The sequence below is a fragment of the Mauremys mutica genome, chromosome 3, assembly GCF_020497125.1.
Source record: "Mauremys mutica isolate MM-2020 ecotype Southern chromosome 3, ASM2049712v1, whole genome shotgun sequence".
Taxonomy (NCBI): domain Eukaryota; kingdom Metazoa; phylum Chordata; order Testudines; family Geoemydidae; genus Mauremys; species Mauremys mutica.
This window is the reverse complement of record NC_059074.1, coordinates 36,150,379-36,177,781: the sequence shown is the minus strand read 5'-3', so window position 1 is coordinate 36,177,781 and position 27,403 is coordinate 36,150,379. Positions and strand designations below refer to the sequence as shown.

The window sequence follows — 27,403 nt, the reverse complement described above, 5'->3', positions numbered from 1 at the left end:
ATAATTTTTTTTCCATTCTATGGTCAAAACTAAGGACATATTTATATTAGTTTTTGAAAAATCAAAGATCAAGTGCTTTTAAATTCTCAAAGAGGTGATTATTTAAATTCTTTTTAAAATTATTATTTGTAGTATAGTAACACCCAGAGCCACCCAACCCCATCCATCAGGATGGATGGCCCATTATTCTAGATGCCAGACAAACAATGCATAAAAGAACAACCTCTGCCCCCAAAGAATTTATAATCTGAATTAAATAATATGTACAATCTAAGTCAAAACACCATGATATTTTTCAAGTAGGTCAATCGTTCCCACTTGTTCCGCCGCTTGTGCAGGGAAAGCCCCTGGTGGGCTGGGCTGGTTTGTTTACCTGCCGTGTCCACAGGTTCAGCCGATTGCGGCTCCCACTGGCCGCGGTTCACTGGTCTAGGCCAATGGGAGCTGCTGGAAGTGGCATGGGCCAAGGGACGTACTGGCCGCCACTTCCAGCAGCTCCCATTGGGCTGGACCAGCGAACCATAGCCACTGGGAGCCGCGATCGGCTGAACCTGAGGACGCGGCAGGTAAACAAACCGGCCTGGCCCACCAGGGGCTTTCCCTGCACAAGCGGCAGAACAAGTTTGGGAACCACTGAAGTAGATAATCATTAAAATGAAATATACTATTTTTGTGACAGATTATGAAATCCTTGCTTAAATGGAACAATACTTTACTTCATAAGAATTCATATACTCTTTCTATCAGTGGATCTTAAAGCACATTACAAAGAAGACCAGCTGGGAAAACTAAGGCACAGGGAGACAAACTGACTTACCCAAGTTTAGCCAGGTGGCGAATGGTAGAACACAGGTCTTCTGCCTCCTCTTAATCCCATTAGTTTCAGTCCTAGTGATCAAGAAGTAAGGTGCTCTTAATATAAATAAGGCTAGCACAGTATGACTCACAGGGAGAAACTAATAGCATCAGTAAACTTTGATGCCAATAATATTCTTTTACTTGCACTTTTCTATCTTATGCCAGTTCATATTTTAAATAGTTTTGCCTAATTATCTGGTTATTATTTCATATGTTAGAAAATTTATTTTGAGATGAAAGACTCAAAAAATACAAGTGTCTCACGTAGTGCAGGTATGCACTACGGGGAAAAGTCGATCTAAGCTACGCAATTTGAGTTACATTAGTAGCAGAACTCAAGTCAATGTAGCTTAGATCTATTTACTGTGGGGTCCACACCGCACTGGGTCGACAGGAGAAATTCTCCCGTCAACTCCTCTTACTCTTCTTATTTCGGACCATAGTCGACAGGAGAGCAATCGGCGGTTGATTTAGTAGGTCTTCACTAGACCCGCTAAATCGACCCCCAGTGGATCGATTGCCACAGCGTCAATCCCACCAGTAGTGGAGACAAACCCTCAGTAAAGTGATCATAGCATATAAAGTCCTACAAATCAATAAGGTCACATTTTCAAAGGTCTCTCCATTTGCAGTGTTTATCACATTGAACATGCAAGTCACTTACATACATGGTTTCTGTGCACCATTAATTGCATATACACACAATAGAATTTATACATACAAAACTGATTTGTATTAGATTTGAGAAAGCAAATTTGCTTGATCCATGGGAATGCTAGTATGCAGAAAAATAGTGCACAAGAAGTGCACACACAAATGATTGTGAACTCAAAGAGGCCACGTTTGAAAATGTGGTACACAGTGATGTTTTTAGATTTTCATGAGCTAGAAAATTGAATATAAAATATAAAATAAAATAAAATTAATGATTAAAAAGCAAAATGCACTTCAGTGGACAGTTCTATTTCAGTTCCTCTTATGTGTGCTAGAGGACTATAGTAATGATTTTTAAAAATTTAAATTAGTCAGAATGGAAATCTGTGGGGGAGAAGCCTTTGCAAAATGGACCTATTTGATATTGTATATTCAGTTTGAAGTTTGAGGGTGAGCATAGAGAAATGCAGCCTTTTCTCTTTGTAATGCATTATTCTGATGCTACTCTCAGTGTGAGGAAAACCTAAAAAATACATTAAACCTCTGTGCCTGCCTGTATGCTTCAATATAATGAACACACAACCTCAAATTAGTAAGCTGTAACCACTCCGTGTAATATTTCAAATGGAAATGTGAATACCTTTTCAGTCAGGTGTGTCACGCTTCTACCATTAAGTTTGAAAAGGTAAGTTGCATGAATGTGTTGCATTAGTAAAATACCATTCCAGAGGTGCAAATGAATAAGCAAATGAAGCAATTTTCCTGCATGCTGTACCTTTTTCATGGCCTTTTAAAAATGGTCCACTGTTTACTATTACTATTACATTTTAGATACAATAGGCTTGTTTCTCCTCTCACTCACATGGATGAAAATCAAAAGTAATTCCACTGAAGTCAATAAGGTTACATTGGCGTAAAGCTAGTAAATGTGAGAAGAGAATTAAGTTCATTATGTCTACTTCTCTTCTAGTTTTACACTATTATAACACCACTAAATTCACTGGAGTTACTATTAATTTACACCTGTGTGAGTGGAGAAGCAGGCCCTTTGTTTTTATTTCCAGAAGCTAAGACACTTTGGGCCATGAGCATTGCTCTAACATATGCCCCGCATATCTCATGTTCACACATAATTTACACAAGGAAGCTGCAATCAAAATTACTTGAATTAACTGAACTTAATTCTGCCCTTCCTCTGATTATAGAGGAGTTTACATGGGTGTTAGGAAGAAGATAATTTAGGCCAGCATTTTATCAAATACAAAACTCTCTCATGATCATTATGCAAAAAACTAAAAGGCGGTAAAGGCTAAAAAAAAAAAAAAAGGCTAAAAAAAATTGCCTCAAAGTATGAGTTTTTATTTTGTTCCTGCAACATAAACCAGCTTTGCCTGAGTAAGGATGGCAGGATGAGGCCATGTTTTGGTGGGGCTGAAAGATCAAATTCTGCCACTGGATTTGAGTGTGAGGATCCCTTTTGCTTCCCTGAAAGCTGCACATGTTCATTGAAGCATAAAATTTGTCTTGACAGCAACTCTGACTACAATCCATTTGAACCCTCCTTAGAGAATTGCCCACTCTTCCTTTTGCAGCTCAGGCATGTTTATAATGTGCAAAATAAGGATTATTTTACATTACAAACATGGATCCAGGATCTCAGTTGCAGTAGTCAATGCTTGATTCAATTGCCATTGGAGTTAATGGGGCTATGCTGATTTATGGATCTGGCCCATGGATATGTGTCTTTACTGAAGTAACTTTTAATGTGTGTCCCATGTGCAATGATCAGTGTTACCATTATAGATGGGCCCAATACACAAAATTTAGATTTGGATCTAGAACTGGATTTCCACCATTACCCAGTGCTTGGGGTTGTGCTGAGGTAGAGCTTTAATTCTCTCCTGTATTCAGATCCATAGTGGTGAACTTTGTAGATGAAAAGGTGAGAATGTCAAACAGTACTCACTTGAGGGTTTTTTTTTAAAGGGGGCAATTTACTTTATAATCCATGCTTTTATGTTTAAAAAGGATCATCAGGGATCACCTAACACTATCTTAATTACACAGTTAGCACTTATACAGCAGTATGTAGAGTAAGTGCCTCATTTGAAACTTTTTCCACAGAGTATGTTTTCAATACATTAGTGCAGAAGATATGTCTGGTCTCATAACTGAAGCTCAGTCTTCTATTATGCACCCTTATATTATGGAATAATTAATAAAGCTTTTCTCTAGTTCAGTTAAGATTTGGTCATGAGGTTAGAACATTTGGTTATTGCCACGCTGTACCTGTGGACACTCTGTAATTAAGCTGTTACATTAAATATTGTACATTGTACTTAGTCCAGATAGATGATAAACAGCCGCAGTTGCTAAAAAATTATAGAACCAGAGCCTCAGCTGGTGTAAATTGGCCTAGTTCCACTGAAATCAATGGAGCAAGGCCAATTTACACCAGTTTAGCTCTGGTCTATATTCTTAACCACATGCGTCTGAAATGTCCTGAAGCAGAAAGTTACATACGACCATGCTGAGTTAACTGGTTGTTAAACTTGTACATACATTTGGGAAAAAAATGACTTTCATATGAAGGATGAGGTTTAGACAACATGGGTTTAACTTCTGGCTCTGACACAAATATCCTGTGTTTCCTTGAATAAATACCTTAATTGCTCTGTCTCAGATCCTCAAAGGTATTTAAGCACCTAAATACCAGGCTCTAGGGTATGATGGGTCTCCCAATCTTTCCAGTTGAAGATATTCCAATGTATATAAATATTCATTAGAACAAAGACTCGGATTTCCCAGATGAGTTCCTTAACAACTAGGCTATAGACTCATTTTCACTCTTGCACAATGAATATGTAAGTAAAAGCAGCAAAGAGTCCCGTGGCACCTTATAGACTAACAGAAGTTTTGGAGCATGAGCTTTCATGGGTGAATACCCACTTTGTCGGAATATGTAAGTAGTAATACAAAGTGGAATAGCTAAAACACAAGAAATTGAGAACAATCCACCCTAGAATACCCTATAGCCTGGTGGTTAGGTTATTCACCTGGGAGGTAGAAAACCTGCATTCAAGTCCCTGTTCTATACCAGGTAGAACAGAGATTCAAACCTAGGTCTCTCACATCCCAGATAAGTGCCCTGACCGTTGAGTAGAAAGGGAAGGCTGGGGAGGGTCCCTTTTTGACCCGGTGTTCAGTTGAAAACTGGACGCCTGGCAACCTTTGGGACACTATTACCACCTAAGGTGGATATGTGGTTTTGCACCTGTGTGTCAAAATCATCGACCTGGATGCTGAAGTCTTCCAAGGTAGTGAGTTTAGGGTCTGTTTGGTGGTTGGTAGATCAGCCGTATCTAACTTCACAATTTGTATGGGCATACTCAAATCTTCCATTTCTCTCCCATTGAGACATAGAATCATAGAATATCAGGGCTGGAAGGAAGGGACCTCAGGAGGTCATCTAGTCCAATCCCCTGCTCAAAGCAGGACCAATTCTCAACTAAATCATCTCAGCCAGGGCTTTGTCAAGCCTGACCTTAAAAACCTCTAAGGAAGGAGAATTCACCACCTCCCTAGGTAACCCATTCCAGTGCTTCACCACCCTCCTAGTGAAAAAGTTTTTCCTAATATCCAACCTAAACCTCCCCCTCTGCAACTTGAGACCATTACTCCTTGTTCTGTCATCTGGTACCACTGAGAACAGTCTAGCTCCATCCTCTTTGGAACCCCCTTTCAGGTAGTTGAAAGCAGTTATTAAATCCCCCCTTATTCTTCTCTTCTGCAGACTAAACAATCCCAGTTCCTTCAACCTCTCCTCATACGTCATGTGCTCCAGCCCCCTAATCATTTTTGTTGCCCTCTGCTGGCCGCTTTCCAATTTTTCCACATCCTTCTTGTAGTGTGGGGCCCAAAACTGGACACAGTACTCCAGATGAGGCCTCACCAATGTCAAATAGAGGGGAATGATCACGTCCCTCAATCTGCTGGCAATGCCCGTACTTATACAGCCCAAAATACTGTTAGCCTTCTTGGCAACAAGGGCACACTGTCGATTCATATCTAGCTTCTTGTCCACTCTAACCCCCAGATCCTTTTCTGCAACATTGCTGCCTAACCATTAGGTCCCTAGTCTGTAGCAATGGATGGAATTCTTCCATCCTAAGTGCAGGACTCTGCACTTGTCCTTGTTGAACCTCATCAGGTTTCTTTTGGCCCAATCCTTTAATTTGTCTAGGTCCCTCTGTATCCTATCCCTACCCTCCAGTGTATCTATCACTCCTCCCCATTTAGTATCATCTGCAAACTTGCTGATGTGCAGTCCACGCCATCCTCCAGATCATTAATGAAGATATTGAATAAAACCAGCCCCAGGACCAACCCTTGGGGCACTCCGCTTGATACCAGCTGCCAACTAAACATGGAGCCATCGATCACTACCCATTGAGCTCAATGATCTAGCCAGCTTTCTATCCACCTTATATTCCATTCATCCAGCCCATACTTCTTTAACTTGCCGGCAAGAATACTGTGGGAGACTGTATCAAAAGCTTTGCTAAAGTCAAGGAATAACACATCCACTGTTTTCCCCTCATCCACAGACCCAGTTATCTCATCATAGAAGGCAATTAGGTTAGTCAGGCATGACTTGCCCTTGGTGAATCCATGTTGACTGTTCCTGATCACTTTCCTCTCCTCTAAGTGCATCAGAATTGATTCCTTGAGGACCTGCTCCATGATTTTTCCAGGGACTGAGGTGAGGCTGACTGGCCTGTAGTTCCCTGTATCCTCCTCCTTCCCTTTTTAAAAGATGGGCACTACATTAGCCTTTTCCAGCCATCTGAGACTTCCCCTGATCGACATGAATTTTCAAAGATAATGGCCAATAGCTCTGCAATCACATCTGCCAACTCCTTTAGTACCCTCAGATGCAGCACATCTGGTCCCATGGATTTGTGCTCATCCAGCTTTTCTAAATAGTCCTGAACCACTTCTTTCTCCACAGGGGGCTGGTCGTCTCCTCCCCATGCTGTGCTGCCCAGTGCAGTAGTCTGGGAGCTGACCTTGTTCGTGAAGACAGAGGCAAAAAAAGAATTGAGTACATTAGCTTTTTCCACATCCTCTGTCACTAGCTTGTCTCCCTCATTCAGCAAGGGGCCCACACTTTCCTTGGCTTTCTTCTTGTTGCTAACATACCCGAAGAAACCCTTCTTGTTACTCTTAACATCTCTTGCTACCTGCAACTCCAAGTGTGATTTGGCCTTCCTGATTTCACTCCTGCATGCCTGAGCAAAATTTTTATACTCCTCCCTGGTCATTTGTCCAATCTTCCACTTCTTGTAAGCTTCTTTTTTGTTTTTAAGATCAGCAAGGATTTCACTGTTAAGCCAAGCTGGTCGCTTGCCATATTTACTATTCTTTCTACACATCGGTATGGTTTGTTTCTGCAACCTCAATAAGGATTCTTTAAAATATAGCCAGCTCTCCTGAACTCCTTTCCCCGTCATGTTATTCTAACAGGGGATCCTGCCCATCAGTTCCCTGAGGGAGTCAGTCTGTTTTTCTGAAGTCCATGGTCCGTATTCTGCTGCTCTCCTTTCTTTCTTGTGTCAGGATCCTGAATTCAACCATCTCATGGTCACTGCCTCCCAGGTTCCCATCCACTTTTGCTTCCCCTACTAATTCTTTCCACTTTGTTAGCAGCAGGTCAAGAAGATCTCTGCCCCTAGTTGGTTCCTCCAGCACTTGCACCAGGAAATTGTCCCCTACACTTTCCAAAATCTTCCTGGATTGTCTGAGTTCCAGGGTGGGTGGGGGGGAACCTCTCCCTACCTACAGCTCAAGTGAAATGTTACGATTACAGAATGGTGGCCATATAACAAAAGGTTATTCCAGTCCAAACACTGTCACATTTGATGAAGTAGTCTTGTTTAAAAGAATGGATATTTTAATTATTGGGCTTTATGAAAAAATGACAAATCTTAGTATATATCTGGCATAGAGCCAGCTGTAGTTGTGAGTGTTACATAATGAAAGAAGAGGATAGTTGCCGATCAGAGATTGTAACATGTGGTTGTATTGGTGTCTCCTACACATCTCACAGAAAGAATTAGGAGGACTTCAAAAGAAGTATTTGCAACAGATGTTCTTCATACATATCCAGGCAGAGCTTATTTAAGTTCCATACATAGAAGAAAGGTGACAGTCTAGGAAATATTATTCTGTGTGGTCAAGTATCTGTAACATGGTAAGATGGATGATGGGAAAACTATTAATTAAGACCAGAAAGTGAGTTACAATAATTGAGCAGTAAAGGCAGTGCAAAACTGAAAACTGAAGAGCACTTGTCCATATTGCCTGTAGTCCAGAAGTTGACGATAACATTGCCAAATTACTTAACTTTGCCAGGAAACACTGACAAACACTTCAAATTGTTGTGGATTTTTTCCCCCTTCTGTTTCCATTTTGCTAATACTGGAAGTGTTTTATGTGGAAATGACACTTCTAACGAGAAAAGGATACTTTTCTGGTTAAGGTAGGACTAATTAAACATACCCGTCTTATTAATGTTTGTAAAGTACTTGGCAATCATTAGATTGAATGTGCTGTTATGCAGGGCACTATTATTATCCTTTTCCTCTTCCTGTCAGATAAACCAGTTATTGTACTTTACTTGGATGAAACAATGACCGCATACCCACAGTAAATAACTATGAGGTATAATCATCAAGAAAATAAACAAAACCATTTGGTGAAATTGCACATTTTGGTATATTTACTGGTGATTACATTGTGGTAAGAAATTTACCTAGTTTTTGTGCCCAGAGTCTAAATTCTTGAATCAAGAGAAATGGTGAGAGAAGGCACTGGGAGTCAGAAAGCCTGCATCAAGATTCCAGTTGGTGCAAGATTTGTGCAGTCTTGCCTCCCACAGCAGCACTGCCTCAGCAGTAGGTGGCATGAGCCATGAAGCAGGCAATGGTTAGGGTGGCTGGGGAATGAGTTACTTCAGTTCATCCCCTACGCAGCTTCTGCCAGGAAGAATTCTGGGTGGTGGCAAAAGGTGGCTTTATCTGGTGGAAACCTGGAAGTAGAGCAGGTAGCTCCTCTCCTTTATTGGGTGAATCCAAATTTCTATCAAGCACAGTAATCAGACAGGTGAAGCAGAAGGTGACAATTTGAGAAGAGTTGGGAATTTGGCCTGAGTTTTTTGCAAAACTTGTTGTTTTTTTCCCCTTGTTTATGTGCTCTTATTGGTGAAAACATATTATCACCCACTGTGATCCCATTACATGCCTCATTTTTGCCTGAAGATTTTTTTTAGTGGGTAATAAAATACAAAAGTTGTCTTTCATGTAAAGATAAATAAATTATATGTACACAATATGACACATGTAGGGAAGTGGGTTTTTTAAAATTGGATTAGTCTAGGAAGTCCCAAACAAAGACTTGACTGCATCACTAAGATATGACTATTCAACATCTTTTTGTTTTCTTATAAGCCCAATGACATGGGTATTTTGAAAATGTATTTGCCCTCAGCTACTTTCATTTTTAAAAGTTTAAATATATTGTAGCACTCAAAACATAGATCTCTGCCATTCAGTATACAGGGTCTTGTCAAGATAATTAAAAATGCATAGCGCACAGTATGAATTCCTGCAATTTGCATGAATTTGACACTCTTTTAGGCTTTTGATTATGCACGTTCCTCTGCATCCTGTGTTAAACATTCAAAACTTACTTCCTACTGCCCTTCCTTCTGAGGTGTGTTGTAATTGGCTGAAATAAAATTATAATTTTAAAAACATACACAATTATAAAATGGCACTTAGCCTGTGATCTAAGCTGCCTACTGGCATTTTTAGATAATTGTTTTTATTTGTGTGGCTTTTCTATACCACTAGCAATATCTTCTGTTTTTTCCTGTGTCTCTTCCAGAGTATTCTTTAATTCCTCTCAAATGATGTCAGTTTATGGGATTACTTTAATTCCCTTAGATGTCTTTCCAAAATTCATGAATTTATACCAGTGACCTTGCTCCACATGAGTGGACACTTGGAATGTGCAAATGTGCAGTAAGCTTCCTGCCAGTTAGTACCAACCATTCCGAGATGCTTTCAGCAAATACCCTATTAATTGCTGAGTGTAAGGAAAGAAAATGATGTTGATGCCCAACTGCTTCTCTGAAGTCCTTGATGATTCTCAGCATCTGTTTTGCTTCTAGGGCCATTAAGTTATACCTGACATTAGTGCAGTTACTCATTTTGGTTTCCAGGTATAAAAATAGGAAATATTTTAAATCAAGGTACATATTCAAACTGTAATTTAAATAAACTGGAGAATGATTCTAACTGTGAGGTCCGGGGACTGTTTCATTTTTAAGCAATACAGAGACCACAATTCTGTGTCAATACCTCCCCGCTGAACACTTCAAAGGAATTCTTCTTTCCAGCCAGAGAATTTATTCTAGAAGGGAGGAAGTTTCTCACTTAGGTTCAAAGGGTCATTGTTAGAGAATTCATATAATTTGTAGGGACTGGTGACTTGAGTCAGAAATCTGCAAATACCATGAATATCAGCCATATACAGTGACGTGATTATTTCTGGATGCCAGTCAGAAAATATTTGGCATGTGGATATTTGAGAGTGTGCATACCAAAAGAGGGATGGGATGAGGGAGAGATTTTCAAGTGTGATAAAAATATATCAGCCAATGAAAGTCTGGATTTAAATTCCTGAGGCCAGATCCTAGGCTGCTTCTAAGGTCCCCATACACCACTAGGTGCAAAGGCACATTAAATCTGCTGTCAAGGGATAGGTGAGGATTTCCTGAGCATGAGGGAATCCTGGACTGGTGTAAAGCCAGACCATCTGATTCGTGCCAACACTTTTATTTCCCATGCCCAATGCAGGGAGTATGTTGAGGCTACCAGGAGGGGAAGAGAGGACAAGACAAGAGCTGGAAGACATGGGGCTGGACCGCAAAGCATTCCACTAATCCGCAATCTGCAGAAGGGTCCGTAGGGGACTGTTCTAACTAGAAAAAGCTAGTGCAGCCCTCTGCCCATAGAAGGGTGTGCAGGGGCTGATGTGCACCCCAGCCAACTCAAGCTCAGGGAGGAACAAAAGTATTAGAGCTGCCTTTGCTTCCCTCATCCTCAGCAATACCAAGCACGGGTTTGGCACACCTGAAGGTTGTGCCCCCATGCTCCCCGAGCCTATACTATAGATACAAAGGGGCTGAATTAATGATTCCTAACTTTTAAAGTTTTTATTTTACAGCTATAATAGTAATCTTTTGACACAGCAGCTTGTATGTAATATACGCATGGATTGTGCTACTTGCTACTAATTGCCTTTGAGGGGAAACTAGACAACAGTTTAGGGCAGGAAGTGAAGCATAATACTGCCAGGAATAAGGCCCTCCAGCTGTGTCTGCTGTCTCCTGATGGCCTATCAAGCACAGCTGAGCTGCCCAACAGACAGCCCCACCTGATTGGCTGAGGAAGCCAGCAGGCCTGTTCTTAAGCCCAGCAGCAGCAGTAGCTCAATGCATGTACCTGTGGATTCTCTATTTCCCTGTATTTACCTTGCCTTTGTCTTTCTCCAGTCTGAGCCCTGCCCTGCACCCTGCCTTCACTGACTCCAGGTACTTAAAACCACTGCTTTTAATTTAAACCATATATTCAAGTATTAAAGGTTACGGTCCACCCTATGGGCTTTCCAGAGAAAAGCCGTTGATCAAGGCCAATTAACTTTCCCCTTGAAGGACACGGATACAGCCCTCCGATCAAGAATAGGCAGCAAGCAGTAAATTCTTTGAAAACAAAAATAACATTTATTTAGAAATGAAAGATTACAATAAAAGAGGATATAGAGGTAAAAAAAATAAATATATCAAACAGGAAAAGTTACAGATACAATGTAAAGGAAGTGGCCTGATAAATAAAAACAACACAACAATAACAGTTACAATTAACTATCACATATAACTATAACCATTTACTTAACACTACACTTCATAACAATGTATCAAGTCAAATACATAGAATATATTAATTAACACTTAATACTAAATACTTAACACTAAACGTCCAATAAATGCTGATCAGGCAGTTATCAGATGGGTAGGGACATCTCACTCAAACCACAGGCATCCAGCTTTATTTACAGTTGAACCCCATATGCCTCAGGATGTTAAATAGAAAAGAATTAACATTTTTGAGGCTTTTATAGAATCTCTCTGACTCATCACTGGAATGGTCCTTCTGCTCTGTCAAGTCTTTTTGAGAGCGTTGTCTGGTGGCAGTCTGTGTGCTGCTGCCTGCCGGGTTACTCACTGCTGCCTTCCCCTGAGGTAAGTGTCCCCTCAGGCAGGAGAGATGGAAGCCTGCTGGCCATTGCTGCTGGGCTGCAGTGAAAGCCTCCTGCTGGTAGGGCTTCAGGAGAGACCGTTGCTAAGGCTGCTGCTTTTGCAGTGGCTGGCTTCCAAGCAGTTCTTTAGCTTTTCAGGTGGCTTCTCTTGTGCAGGTAACTTCTCGTAGATGTTTGGCAGCGTTCCACTTGCTTGCTGGTCTCTATCTCTGCAGAGTTTTGGCCTCTAGCTGCTGCCTTTATATACAATTTTTGCAGCTCATTATATAATTTATTATAATTCAGCCAATCAGCTTTCAAGGATTTGCATATGCTAATGTATAGCGCCTGTACTGACATATGACAGTCAAGATCAGCCAATCATCTTTCAGAGATTAGCATATTCTAATTACTGATTGCCATATGCTAATTAGTCACGTGTACTAAAATCTCCTCCCCTTTCTCATAGACTTCTATAGGCTCAATGCATTTCTAAGGGTTTTTTCAGCTGACTTTTAGATGAACTCTGGCTATTTCCTGTCTGGAAGTCCCATTGTTTTCTATAGGCTATTATGTAGTTCTATAGGATTTTGCTGAGTCATTCCCCACAGGAAAGGACGTAATCCCTTGTCTCGATTGCATCATCCTTATTCATTTCTTTGAGCTCCCATGTATTCCTATGGGATTTTCTACTACATTACATAATCCTATGGCTGCCATAAGCCTAAAGTCTTATTCTTAAAAACTAATTACTGTTCTAAGTATCTGAGGGGTAGCTGTGTTAGTCTGGATCTGTAAAAAGCACAGAGAGTCCTGTGGCACCTTATATACTAACAGAACTATTGGAGTATAAGTTTTCGTGGGTGAACACCCATTTCATCAGACACACACTTATGCTCCAATACGTCTGTTAGTCTATAAGGTGCCACAGGACTCTTTGTTGTTAGTTAATTTTAGTACATTTGGGTTTTTTTAGTCTCCCTCTCTTATATATAATGTGACTCATAAAAGAGACTAGGAACATTTTTCACTAATTTAACTAAGTTCAGAATGATGACAGCATCCAAATGTTAAAGATTTATAACACAAAGTAGTGCAGTGGTAGCTTGAAATTAGAAAAGAATGATGCAATCTAAGAGGATATGGCATTTTAAAGTAGCATTACTTCAAAAGCCTTTGGCAATTTAAAAGAAAACAAACCAACACCACTATTGGACATGATGGGGAGCCCAGGGAGTAATTGATACCAAACATGGTTACAAAAATATCTTTTTAAAGGGCATAATTATAAAGAGAGATCTATGCAGTATCTTCCAAATTACTATATTTTTTTAAGAAAGTGAAGTACATAATTCCACATAGTAATGTGGCTAAAAATTGCAACCCCGTCACCTGTTTATATCTTTGATCAGTAATTAAAGGGTTTTGTTTGATTTCATTCAGTGGTAGTTTCTTTCTTACTGGTTTATATCACTCAGGCAGATCAATGGTTTAATCATGTTGTCATTCAGCCAGTTTGGGTTCAAATCCATTTTGTGGGATTTTTCACAGTTGAAAAGAGCATCTTTTCAGGTTAGAAGGATCTGTAGGGCTCAAGATTAAGATCTAACAAAACCTCATGTATCCATTGAGTATTAATTTGCAGTCTGGAATGTAAATTCTGTAATATCCATTACAGATCACTCTGATTGCTAGGAGAATTGTATGAAGAACTTTCTCTTAGAGTTTGTTAAAGTCATATTTAAACAGGTTTCTCTTATTTTGTATCTTGCTTGGTCTGACAATCTCCTTTACTGTATAGTAGTGGAAGAAAAGGCTCCCGCTCACGATATTCAAAAACTATTCATTAAAGCCCCCATGCTATAATTTGTTCTGCCTGGGCAGACCCCGGCATCTTCGAGAGGCCTTATTAAATTTAGTGGGGTGCACACAAGTGTAGTGGTCCACCTGAACAAATTACAGGATTGGGGTGAAATCTTTACTCCTTTTCTGATCTTGCTGTGCCAAAATATGTTTAATATTTCCTGTCTTTGCACAAATTAAAGTTTATTTGTATTTATGTAAAGATTTTTAAAGGAGACAGAGAATAGAAAATATGAAATGTTATGTTAATGCAATTCTCTGTCTTTTTTTTAAAAATGCAATACATAATTAATAAGACTGTTTGTTTGTTTCTGAAGTCCTCTTTGTCAAACTAGGAATCTTTGGGATAAATGCAATTAAAGATAAGTGGCTGCAAATCTACTGATTTCATTGGGTCAGATCTTGCCTTTCTGTATTCGTGCAAGTAGTCCCATTAACTTTAGTGGAGTTTGTCAGGATGACTTCAGTAGTGCTGTTCACAATTAGTAAAACAAGGAAGATTTGGCCCCTGTTGTATCCTAGATTGCTGGAAACTCTTCATCTGAAGGTGTTGAAAACTTTACCTAATATAGTGAGGTAGTGAACTGGAATCAGGTTATGCAGTTATCACCTGATTCACAGTTTAGCAACCCTTTAAAGATTTTAAATCTAAGCCTGTTTATGTTTCAAGGTAACAGCAATTTTTACATTGATTGAGTTCTGAACAAGATTGGGAAAAGTTCTGTTAATTAGATCTCTCCTTCTCACCCTGCCCCTCTCATGTGCACAACCACACCTATGACTTCTTCCTGTTCATGCCTCCAGTATGAGCATCCTTCCAGCTATTCATTGCATTTCTTGGTGTGCTTTCCACTAGTTTCCAGTTTGCTCCTGATTCCTCCTCAGTGACAGACTTGAAGGTGGCAATTTTGCAACAAAAAAACTTCAAAAACAGACTCCAAAGAGAAACTGCTGAACTTGAATTAATATGCAAACTAGATACTATTAACTGTGGGCTAAAGAAAGATTGGGAATCGTTGGGTCATTACACCAATTGAATCTATTTCCCTATGTTAAGTTCTCCTCACACCTTCTATGGGCCATCTTAATTATCACTTCAAAAAGTTTTTTTTCCTCCTGCTAACGATAGCTCATCTCAATGGATTAGACTCTGCCTGTTGGTATGCATACTTCCACCTTTTCATGTTCTCTGTATGTATAAATATCCCCTGTCTGTGTGTTCCATTCTATGCATCCGAAGAAGTGAGCTGCAGCTCACGAAAGCTCATGCTAAAATAAATTTGTTAGTCTTTAAGGTGCCACAAGTACTCCTGTTCTCCTCATAACAGTAACTCATAGCACACTTCCTGAAAATTCACAACACACACCTTCTTTCACTTCATAGAATCATAGAATCTCAGGGTTGGAAGGGACCTCAGGAGGTCATCTAGTCCAACCCCCTGCTCAAAGCTGGACCAAACCCAACTAAATCATCCCAGACAGGGCTTTGTCAAGCCTGACCTTAAAAACCTCTAAGGAAGGAGATTCCACTACCTCACTAGGTAACCCATTCCAGTTCTTCACCACCCTACTAGTGAAAAAGTTTTTCCTAATATCCAGCCTAAACCTCCCCCTCTGCAACTTGAGACCATTACTCCTTGTTCTGTCATCTTCTACCACTGAGAACAGTCTAGATCCATCCTCTTGATCAATGGTGCCTTGTCTTCAACATATAAGACTCAGTGGGATGGAAGAAGTAATGACCTGGTTTGGAGTCTGCCATGACAATCCTCACCTTCCCACTTGAAATCATGTAGACCCTCCTACATATACATTGCATTCTGGGGCACATCAGTGTCCACTGATTTCAAGAGTTAATTTAATGAGGAAGTTCTTAGGCCCCAGGAAAGAAGCCCATAATCAATTTTTAAATTTGGGGCAAGAGAAGGGAGGTATTTAGAGGAGCAAAAGATGGCCTAGGGGGGATGAGTGCTTGCTTATGGTATCAGCAGTCCTAAGTTCAAGCCTCAAGAAGCATTTACAACACAAGTCAAAATAAACAAACATAAATTATGGACTTGATGCAGAAATTATTGTGAGGTTCTGTGGCCTTCTTTGTGCAGGTGGTCAGAACAGATTATTGTAATGGTCCCTTCTAGCTGTAAAATCTATGAATGCTTGGGTTGTGGATCGAGGACTAAGTTAAGGAGTTGTTGATAGCGACTGAGAAGGTGTAGAAGAATGAGAGGAAGTAGTCTCAAGAAGTTCAGTTATGGTTCAAACTTCAAACTGAATGTTTTAAGACTCACCCATTGTAAGTGCAAAATGAGTTATTTTAACTTTTTGACCCATCCTTTTTGTAACTTTCTATTATCTCAACATTTGATATTTTTCAGTTTAAACAGAACTGTGGGTCCCTACTACCAACAGTAGCATTAAGTAAATAAATGACAAATTGTTTCATCTCCGTAAACTTTTAGGGGGAAAAAACTGTTTTTAGTTTCAATTCACCATGTAACTTGGTAGCATTTGTATAACTGGTGTGGCTAGTTTGCTAAAAATAAGTTTAGACAAACTAAAATAAATTGGCTACACATATGTAAATACGTGTAGTGTCAGCAGAAAGTTATAAATACTGATGGCAGGAAGTTGGTAGATTTGCCTTCAGAAGATAAAATCTGACTCAAGAAGTCCAAACCAAACTGATTTGAGGAAAACAGATACCAACTGCTCTAGTTTATATGGGAATAGTTCTTCTAAGATATTTATCTAAGCTCTTCAGAGTTGTTCTTAAAGGATGGCAATTTCCTCTTTAAAAGTGTCCAAGCAATTACACTGGCTTTACAGACACCTCTTATCAAAATATTTCCCACAGGTATTTTATGTAGCTGTAGGTTTTTCAGACTGTGGCGCCTGCTTCTGAACTTCCCTCTGACTCCCTTAGGCCACAAGCTCATGAATCATTACATTACCTGCCTTCTGAGTAAGGCAAGAGGGACTAAATCAGCAGTTGTGGGCTGACTCATTCTCTCCTTATTGCCTTACTAAAAATAGGCTCAGTGGTTTTGTTTACTCTAGTTGCTTCTCAGGTTTTCCCTATAATCCTGCAGACTGACTTCTCCTAGGGCAGGAAATTGAAAGAGGACAATATGTTAGCTTGTTTTGACTGAGAGAGAAAGGCATGAGAGACCAATATAGGAGGATATAAGCAGCTATGTTCAGATAACGAGTAACAGGAAATTTGAACTGGTGAATAGTAGCAAAGGTAGCTGTTATCAACAGGTGGCTGTCGAGTAAAGCTTCAGTGATCCAGACAGATCAACAGCACAAGAATTAACCGAGGTATCACTTTAAAAAAAAATGAAATCATGCAAGCATTTTCTCATACTTTTGGAATGAATGAGAATGTATTTCAGGAGCCGTACATAAAAAGGAATAATTGTTTGCAACATCATTGCCTTTCATTTAGTACAATCTTGATTCATTTTGGGTTTATTAATATATTTTTAATCTCCCCTGCTCAGCACAGAGACTAGTAAGGAAAGGAGTAAGTGCAAAAACTTTAATAATTTAAGTCATTGCTGCAGGTCCCTAGCTGGCCATGAGGGGACAAATGTGGGATTCTCATCCGCGCTATCTGAATCAAATGAACCCATTTGAATGGATATATTCTAGACTTGTGGGATCCTTTTGTTTGTATTGCTTATAGCCAGATTTGCTTTCCTCTTTAAGCTACCTCAAATTCCCCCTTCCCTCCTTCAAGGTAAAATCTTTCTATTAAGGTTTTCCAGGTTTTAAACACAAAATTGTTTTTAAAACTGTAGGCTGCTTCTTCCCACATAGTGTATACACAAGGGTTTCCAAACTAGCAGGTGTATATCCCCTGGTGCATCTGATTAATCATTCTTTTCCAGCTTGTGATTCACAGGGCCATGTTCAGCTCACTTACCAGTGCCATTTTCAGAGTAACACAGATGATTTCAGAGGAGTTACTCTGGAATCAAACTAGTATAGCTGAGGTAAGAATCTAGCACACTGTCTCATGTGCTTGAAGTTAGTCAGATACTTAAGCACCTTGCTGAATCAGAGCCTTAACTTCTGTCAAGATATAAATTTTATAATATTATAGAAGACTTTGAAACAGTTTTTGAATATAAACACATACTCCGCTCCTCTTTCTCTCCTCAAGTTTATTATGATTAATTATTTTGCTGGTGAGCATGTTGTCACCATCAGTGAATACATAATAATAGTTCTGGGGTTATCATGCCTTCTGGTTAATCTAATGATTTTTCTGTAGTGGTTTTTTAAAAATGTCAAGTAAGTGCTTTTTGTCATAATTAGGTTTTACTGTCCCCCAGGAGGAGGTTTCTGACTGTTTTTGTGGCAGTAAAGTTCTGTTTCATTTAGTTGACCTTTGAAACTTGGAGATGGGCTGTGTAAAGTTCTTATAGCAATCACTTGATAACTTTCAGTACCATTGACACTACTTTATTTTTCGTTTGATTTTTCAGTCTGTGTTTCCCTTCAAAAGGAAGCATGACCCACATATACTGGGCTTGCTTGTGAAACAGATTCTTCTGTGAGCCATGGCAATTTGTTTTCTAGAAATTATTTTTAGAAGAGCAAAAGGCCTTGAAGATTCTTGGGTGAGACTCAGCCACACTGGGATTTTTGTCACACCTATTAGCTGATTTTTATGCATTCACAAGTTCACTGTGGATTATTTCTGGTTTTAAAGAAACCTTTCTAGCTATATCCCCTCCCTCCTCCCTTCCATCACTTATCTCTGCTTTTGCTCTGTCTTGACTATGCCTGATGTCATCAAAACCATCTGAGCATATTCATAATGAAAGCTCTTTAAAACAATGACACTCTTGTTCTGTCCTCTTCAGTTTAGTTCCTCGCAAATGTTGATGACACAAGTCTAGGTTATTTCTTCTATTGATTTCTCTTTTTCCAGAAAATTAAATCACTTTCTGACTTGTTTTTAATTATTAAAAACAAAGGCCAACTTGAAGCTGCAGGCTGCTGTCACCTTTTACTCTGTAGTGAACTTTGTAAAATGAAAATAAGGTAACTTCAAAGGATTGTTTTTAGGGCCGGCTCCAGCTTTTCTGCTGCCTTAAGTGGCCAAAAAAAAAAAATATCCCACCGAAGACATGGAGTGCCGCCCCTTTGAACTGGCTTCCTTAGCTGGTGCCTGGATCCAGCCCTGATTATTTTGATTCTAAAAATATGGGAGTGTTGATAATAAAACAAGTTAGCATATTCAAACTATTCAGCACAACCGGTAATGGCCACTGGTGAAGAGTTACATTGGCCAGGGCTTTGCTTACAATTTCCATGAATATAATTAGTGTGTAAGATAACATAGACAAGTCTTCTGAACTCTGGAAGCCTATATTAGGATGACTTAATGTGGGGAAAGGTCTATTGACTTGTAAATATAATGGATGAGCTGCCCACCTTTGTATGCCCATAGGGACCCTGAGTATAATGTCACTCACATTGGTATTAATCAGAACTAACTTCCTTAAAATCAGTGGATCTCCATCAATGTAAAACTAGAGCATTGGGCTCTACAACTCCCTTGTGATCCTCATGCCCCTGCTGCAGTTCTACAAGCAGTGGATGTTCCTGAAGTAATCCAAATGCAAAGCAGCGAGAAGAGAATAGGTGAAACAACAGGGAAGTGAGGTCTCTGTTTCTCCCCTCCCCCCATTTTCAGGGTCAACAATGTCTCTCTCCACGCCTACTCACTCCATCCCGTAACTTTGAGCCTGTGGTGAGGGAAGACCAGGTCAGCCCCAACACCAGCCCTGAAAATGCTGCTGCATATAGCAGTCTCAGCTAACTCAGCACTCCCTTCTCTCTCCATTGTTGAACCACCAAAGAGCTGATGAGCTCATTCTCACTCACCAGCTGAACTACAGAAGCTGACTCAGAAAGAAAGGGAAGCCAGAGGCAAGAGTTCAACTTTGCTCTGGGAAGCTGCACTCACAATAAGAGTAGGAAGAAGAGTCCCTGTGCTAGGTTCCCGGAACACGTTGGATGAAGCAGGAGACACCCACTAGCCCCACTACTAATGTTGGGGGAGAGGACTGTAGGGCCAGGACAGGGATAGACACTCAGGGAGACTGGACCAAAACAGGGGTGAGGGGAAGAGTGTATGTAGAGAGCATGGGGAATGATCGGCAACAAGGATGGGGAAGGGGGTCAGAGTACAGTGGGGAGCAGACAGGAATTAAGCACTAAGGGGGAGCAGTCTGAAGCAGAACTCCCATTCAGGTAAAACCAGACGGGAATCCTCCTTCCTGGATTGGGACAGCAGCACTGCTCCTTCACACCGCCCTCTCCTCCTCAGCTTGTGCAGTGGAAGCTTCCCCATCCTGGTTCAATCTACTTTAACCACAATGGAGAGGGGCACACAGAACACCTGGGAGGACAGAGCAGTGGGAGCATAGAGCATGAGGGTGGCATGGTAGAGCAACATTGCTGGGGGCCACAGAGTGCAATGCCCACGTGCATAGGCAAATGCACACACAGATGGACACATGCATTAATGGTACACACATCTGAGGCTAAAATGTCTTCATTGGTCCCTCCCCCTACTTTTTTCTTTTCCAGTTGTAGCTGTGAGGGAAGGCTCTTTTCTGGCCTGCAGACTATCTGAAAATATTAGTCTGTGTCATATTTGCTGCTTCTACTCCCTGCTTGCCAAATGGGGGAAAGAGTCCTACCCCCATTAGTTATTAGAGTCTCCCCCAAAATGGAGAGATCCCTTGTCCCAGTCATAAATTTGACGAAAAAGAAGTAATAGCAGGTGGAATCACCCATTATGGCTCCTCTTTCTTCCCCTGGCATTGCTCTATGAGGTAGCTGTCAGCTAAAGAGCGGATTTTAGGCCACATGACCTCTTTAAAATTTTTCTCTGTCTGGACTGAATTGACCATAAGCCGGTCAGAGAAGAACTTACCATTGCATTAGTATATCAGAGGATGTTGTAAGCATGTTGAGGTCATTCCCATGAGTAAGTGGGCTACCTGGATACTGGATTAGTCAAAGCATCTGACTCCTCTTCTTTCCCACGCTAGACACTCAACACATTATGCAGACACTACTGTTAGGGGACTGCTCCTTCCTTCAGACTAAGGAGCATCCTGCACAACTGTGGAGCAAGGAAGGCTCATAGAACTGCTGTGAGTAAGCAACCTTGGAGGTGGCTGTCTGTTGTTGTATAAGGCCTTGGCAACAAAAGAACAGGAACATTGTACATTACTTTGAATTGTTTGCCCTGAAATAGGTAGGGTCAGTTACACTTAGGTCTGAGTCTTTGTGAACTCGTATGTGCTGTTTGATTAGAGGAATTTTATCAGCCAATAGAAATTACATGGGAATGTGAGCTCTGCCAAAGAGACCTATTTTTAATGTAAAGAATGACTTATGAGTCTGTTGTGCAGACCAAGCCTATCCGTATAACTACATTGCTCAGAGGTATGTGGAAAACCCACACCCCTGACCGATGCAGTTTATACCGACTGACCCCCTGGTGCAGACAGCACTATGTTGATCAGAGAGCTTCTCCTGTTGACATAGCTACCACCTCTCAGAGAGAAGTTCTGTCATCGGCATAGGTAGAGGCTTCACTAAGTGCTACAGTGGCACAGATGAATCAGTGCAGCTATGCTGCTGCTGCATTGTATGTGTAGACAAGCCCTAATAACGTCTTACAAGTGTTAGGTGCTTTTTATCTGGAAATACTTTACAAACTATGGGATCGAATCTGCAACCCCTTACACGTCTTAAGTAGTACTCACTGGAACAGTCCTAATGAACGCTCCTCATTAGAGTGGTCCACTCCTACTCATTTTCCACAGTGACAGCTGCCATCAGGTCTTTTTTATATGAACCTCATCCACTTTCCAGTCCAGTGGTGGGCAATCAGGGTAATCTGATTGCAGGGCATGAGACATTTTGCTGACGTTGAATGTCCGCAGGCACGGCACTTGCAGCTCCCAGTGGCCACAGTTCTCTCTTTCCGGCCAATGGGAGCTGTTGGAAGCGACGGCCAGCATGTTCCTGCAGCTCGCCGCTGCCCACAGCTCCCATTGGCCGGGAACAGTGAACTGTGGCCACTGGGAGCTGCAGGGGCCATGCCTGCAGACGATCAACATCAGCAAATTGTCTTGTGGCCTGCCATCAGATTACCACAGGTTTCCCACCACTGTTCCAGTCCATCCAAAATACTGCTGCCAAAACTCTTTCCCCCTGTTACTTCACAAACTCTGCTAGAGTTCATGGCACCGTTCCATTGAGTAAGTACTACTCAGCATGAAGAACAGTTAAATCTGGCTCTCAGTGCTGAAGGGGAGGAGGAAACAGAAACAATCAGCACAGTACACTCTGCCCAATAGTTGGTTTGAGGAGGAATATTTCAATATAGAGTCTTAAAGGGAATTCTCACCAGTAGTTATAAGTAAGAAAAACTGTCTTCATGGCACTGAAGCATTTGTAATGGAAACAACATTTCATAGCACTGTTCTTCAGAGGCTCTTTAACCCCTTTATAAGCACTGATTGATTAGTCTTCAGTAGAATTGGTTGGGAATTTTTCAGCAAAACCTTTTTTCATTGGAAAATGCTAACTCATTGAAACTGAAACTTTGCAGGAAAGGGATGGTTCTGAAAAATCTTGGTTTAAACCATTTTTTTTTAAATCAAAATTGTTTAAACATCCCTTTTTTCATTTTCTAAATGAAAAATTCTGATCATTTGGATTCTAAATTTTTTTGCTTGGAAATTTAAGCTAATTATAAAAATTTAAGAGTTGAACAAAAAACATTTTGAAATGATCATTGTTTCAGTCAACCCAAATACTTGTGTTTTTTTAATTGTCATTTTTCATTATTTTAACCTTTTGCCCCAATTCAGGACAAGACATTTTTTCAAAATGCCAAATTTTCCCTGAATGGCAAAATTGTTTCCCACACTACCCTTGATCACCTGATGATGGAGGTAAGCTATACCTAGATTGCTAAACTGAAGCACGGAGAATTAAGTGACCAAGATCATGCAGAGGGTAAAAGGCAGAATTAGAACTCCCAGTCTTGTGCTTTATCCAGGAGACAAATTGTTATTTTTCACTTGGCTTTAAAAAAAAAAAGAGGAAGAAAACACAGAAATCACAACACTCAAGCTCTTTAAAACTAAGGAAATACAACCTAGATAGAGCTACTATAAGGAAGGTGCATAACTGACTGGAAAACTGTTCCTAGAGGGTAGATATCAATGGTTCATAATTAAGCTGGAAGGGCATATTAAATGGGATACCACAGAGATCCGTTCTGGGTCTGGTTCTGTTCAATATCTTCATCAGTGATTTAGAAATGGCATAGAGAGTACACTTAAGTTTACAGACAATACCAAGAGGAGAGGGGTTGCAAGTGCTTTGAGGGATAGGATTAAAATTCAGCATGATCTGGACAAACTGGAGAAATTGTCTGAAGAGAATAGGCTGAATAAGGACAAATGCAAAGTACTCCATTTAGGAAGGAACAATCAGTGGCACACATACAAAATGGGAAATGACTGCCTAGGCAGGAGTACTGCAGAAAGTGATCTGGGGGTCATAGTGGATCACAAGCTAAATGTGAGTCAACAGTGTAACGAACCGCAATCTATTTCGGACACACTGTTACAAAAAAAGCAAACATAATTCTGGGATATATTAGAAGGAGTGTTGTAATCAAGAGTCAAGAAGTAATTCTTCCACACTAGTCCATGCTGAATAGGCCTCAGCTGGAGTATTGTGTCCAGTTCTGGGCACCACATTTCAGGAAAGATGTGGACAAATTGGAGAAAGTCCAGAGAAGAGCAATAAAAATGATTAAAGGTCTAGAAAACATGACCTGTGAGGGAAGATTGAAAAAACTAGGTTTGTTTAGTCTGGAGAAGAGAAGACTGAGAGGGGACAGAACAGTTTTGAAGTACATAAAAGGTTGTTAAAAGGAAGAGGGAGAAGAATTGTTGTTCGTAACATCTGAGGATAGGACAAGAAGCAATGGGCATAAATTGCAGCAAGAGTGGTTTAGGTTAGACATTAGGAAAAACTTCCTAACTGTCAGGGTGGTTAAGCACTGGAATGAAGTGGCCAGGGAGGTTGTGGAATCTCCATCACTGTAGATTTTTAAAAGCAGGTTAGACAAACACCTGTCAGGGATGGTCTATAATATTTAATCCTGACATGAGTGCAGGGGATTGGACTAGATGACCTGTTGAGGTCCCTTCCAGTCCTAAAATTCTATGATTCTACCTAAAGCAAGAGTTACTCAAAGAATAGTTGTCCAACCAAAAAATATAATGAATTTCAACTTATTTTATTCTGGAAAAAACGACAATCCATTTCCATTATCTGTGCGGTATTTGTAAATATTTGCTTTATATTTCACATGAATAACTTTCAGACTATGTCTTGTTTGTGAATTGTTCACCTCAACTATTTACTTATTTTGAAGTGTGATTATTTCTGCCACCTGATTGGATGACAATTTTTTCAACAGGAAATTAAGAATGACAGTTTATAATTCATAATAATTTAATCACTTCTGTTGGGAATTATTGCAACTGCCAGGGTCCACAAATATATTCATGCATATGCAACTGTCCTCAGAATATTTGTGAATAATAAATAAAATTACACCACAAATGGAAGTAACTAAAATGTGGCCTCTTTGTTCATGGATATAATTATTATGTATATTACAAAAGTTTCTAGAGGGCCCAATTACACTAGGTGCTGTACACACATACTGCAAGAGCTGGTCTCTGCCTCCCAAAAGCTTACAGTCTGAACAGATGAGAGGAAATGTAGGAGAAGGAAAGTGTTGGTCATCTGTATAATGGAGATGATGACTTGCCCAAGATTACACAGGAAGTTTTTAATCAGAGCAGGGAATTCAACTCAGGTCTCCTGAGTTCTGGGCCACTGCTTTAACCACAAGAACATCCCTTCTCATAAGTAGTTTTCAATATCCAACAAGCTTTATTTATAACAATAAACATAACACACACAATTCCCATGGACTGTATATAGTATTCTGAATTTTGAGACAATATACCAGGATCTATAGTACAAGCTGATTGTTTCTAGATATTGACTTTTTAGAAGTAAATTATTCTTGGACTTTTCTTTTTTTGGCTTAGAACAGTATTTGCTAGGGTGGAAGGACAGAGATCAGTAGTAAAACATTAATCCTTATACTCAGGGTTGGTAGAAGGCAAACAAAGGCCCCTTTCAGTCTGTTATGCTGGAGTCCAGTGTCATGCCTCATAAGACCCTCAGGGTGGGGCAGGCATGCTACTACATCATTCAACTGAAAATACTGGGGAGCTATTGGGGGTGTGTGGAGGAATCACTCAAATTCACGTAGAGAAAATGTTTTCATGAATTATTCCTTATACAAAATACTATAAGGTTGTATAGTAAAGGGTCCAAAATTCTACAACCTCCCATGTTAAACAGTGTTTTGGAAATTCACTCTAGTATCTTTTTGTAAGAGTGAACAATGTTTTTTGTTTGTTTGTTTGTTCATTTCTACAGGTAGTATGCTGTATAGTAACTATTGCATGATAGTGGCATTGACCTGGTTGACTATGTACCCAGTATTCATTACAAAAGAGCTGCCTAACTACTTCTTTATTTGAGAGACATGAGATGTTCATTTTGACTGGGATACTAAAACTTTCCTTTGCTATACTTATGGCACATTAAAGGCCTGATTCTGCAGTGAGTGCCACATGGGGGTCTTTGCAGGATTGGGGCCTCAGACTTTTAACCTCCGTCCTGTCTGAATGAAAAGCAATTCTGTGAATGATTTCAACTGTAGCTTTTGGGCCTTCATAACATTTATTTAAAAAAAAATCCTTTCCTGCCTCCCTCAGCAGACATGAAATATTTACTGTAAAATAATGCTATAATTTTAGGGAAGTTCAGTTATGTTGGTCAAGTCCAGACTCAGAATGGAAGAGAATCCAAGCAGATTGAAATGTTGACCAGATAGGAATCAAACCCCAAATTTATAGGTATTGGATAAGAAACTAATTTTACTTTTAAAATCTTGAGAATTTAACATCATTCTCAGGGGTATGCAGAAAATATTAACTAATAAAATGTTGTGATTCCTAGATAGTAATAACATGTTAAAAAGGATTTTCAACCTCTCTTTGATATTGTAACAAATTCATGTGTTGCAGACCTTAGACACAGTTGCTATCTAGCTCACACACACACCCCTCCTCTAGGGAATCAGGTCTACAACCCTAGTTCTTCAGTTCAACAAAAATAGGCCACTACCACTTGAGCTAAAGGAAATCTATGAGTTAAGCACTAATAGTATTAGGTCACTAAACTTCTGTGGCCTAGATGCCAGAAGGTATTATCACATATGCATTCAAGCAAACACATACTACAATATCCTTTTTATCTTAATAGACTGCAAGGGCACACTTTTACAGAGAAGAGATGCACCACTACTTGATCCTTTCCCCTTCTCCTTCCACCAAGCTGCATTGTCCTCCCTGCCCAAATAGTGCAGAATCATGTGAAGAAACTGTGGGCCAAATTCTCTGCTGGGGTAAATGGACTTCGGAGACAATGTACCAGTTTATACCAGCATAAAATTTGGCAGTGTTAAATTGCCAAGTCTTCTTACTAGTGTTTTGTCCAGTCTAATTTTAAATATTGCAAGTGATGACACTTGCATTATATCATTCAAGAGATTGTGTCCCAAGGACCATATGGGGTCATAGATTTTTAGGCAGAACTCTTCATTGATTTAGGGCCTCTTACTTAAAACGAATTGTATAAGGTGGTCCACTCTCAGGAAGACTTGCTGATATTCAGCCTAAGTTTACTGATATTAAATTAATTCCATTACTATACTAAGTACTTTTTCTCTCTCTCCATGGCTTTTACACCCTTTAAATATTTGTAGATTTATTATCTCTCTCCTCAGTTATCTCTTATCCATGCTATACATATCTAGCTCTTTTAATAATTCCTTGTTTTAAGACATGAGATATAGGAGACAGGCTGCTTAAAGAGAGTACTGATGTATGATGAACCATATGTGGATGGTCATCTAACACACCTTTCCTCTGTCAACCCACCCACCTCCTCAGCCATGGTCTTGCTCTGATATTTAAAATGAATAAATAAACACACATTGTTCTTAATCAGTAAATTAAAATATCACTTACTATAAGTAACTCTAGAATGTCTTATTTCTGCTTCCCAGTTCCCACTTCTGCTTCATCCTCAGGAGGCATCTGCCATCTCTCAGATGAATGCCCTAACCACTGGTCTACATGGTATTCTGATGTGAGGCTTCCTCAGTCTCTCCTTGGGTGGGACCCCTCCTCTGCATTTCCTTCATTGTTTTTCATTTTCACTATTTCCCCCTGCTCTATACATCTTCTTCCCTCAGTATATATATATCAGGCTTCCTACCCACTCACCTGCTTCCATCAAGGGGAAGGGGAGGAGGGTGTTGCTGGAGAGATCTTGCTGCTCAGTGCACTTTCAGCCAGCTTATGGGAAGGATAGAGGAACAGAGTGCACAACTGGCCAGGGAAAGGAGAGGGGTCTTAGCATCTCCTGTCTACCCAGTTATCAAAAGAGCAGCCAC

General features: G+C 40.1%; 1 long non-coding RNA gene across 2 annotated transcripts in view; it reads left to right on the top strand.

Annotated features, from left to right (window-relative positions):
- Positions 1–27,403, top strand: part of LOC123367157 — a 181,761-nt gene that overhangs the window by 140,901 nt on the left and 13,457 nt on the right. The window contains exon 3 of one of the 2 annotated variants that reach the window (XR_006578328.1): positions 22,650–22,722. The exons of the other annotated variant lie outside the window; for it this stretch is intronic. This is a non-coding gene — a long non-coding RNA (uncharacterized LOC123367157). Of the gene's footprint in view, positions 1–22,649; positions 22,723–27,403 lie in introns of those variants that run through there. 2 annotated transcript variants of the gene reach the window in all.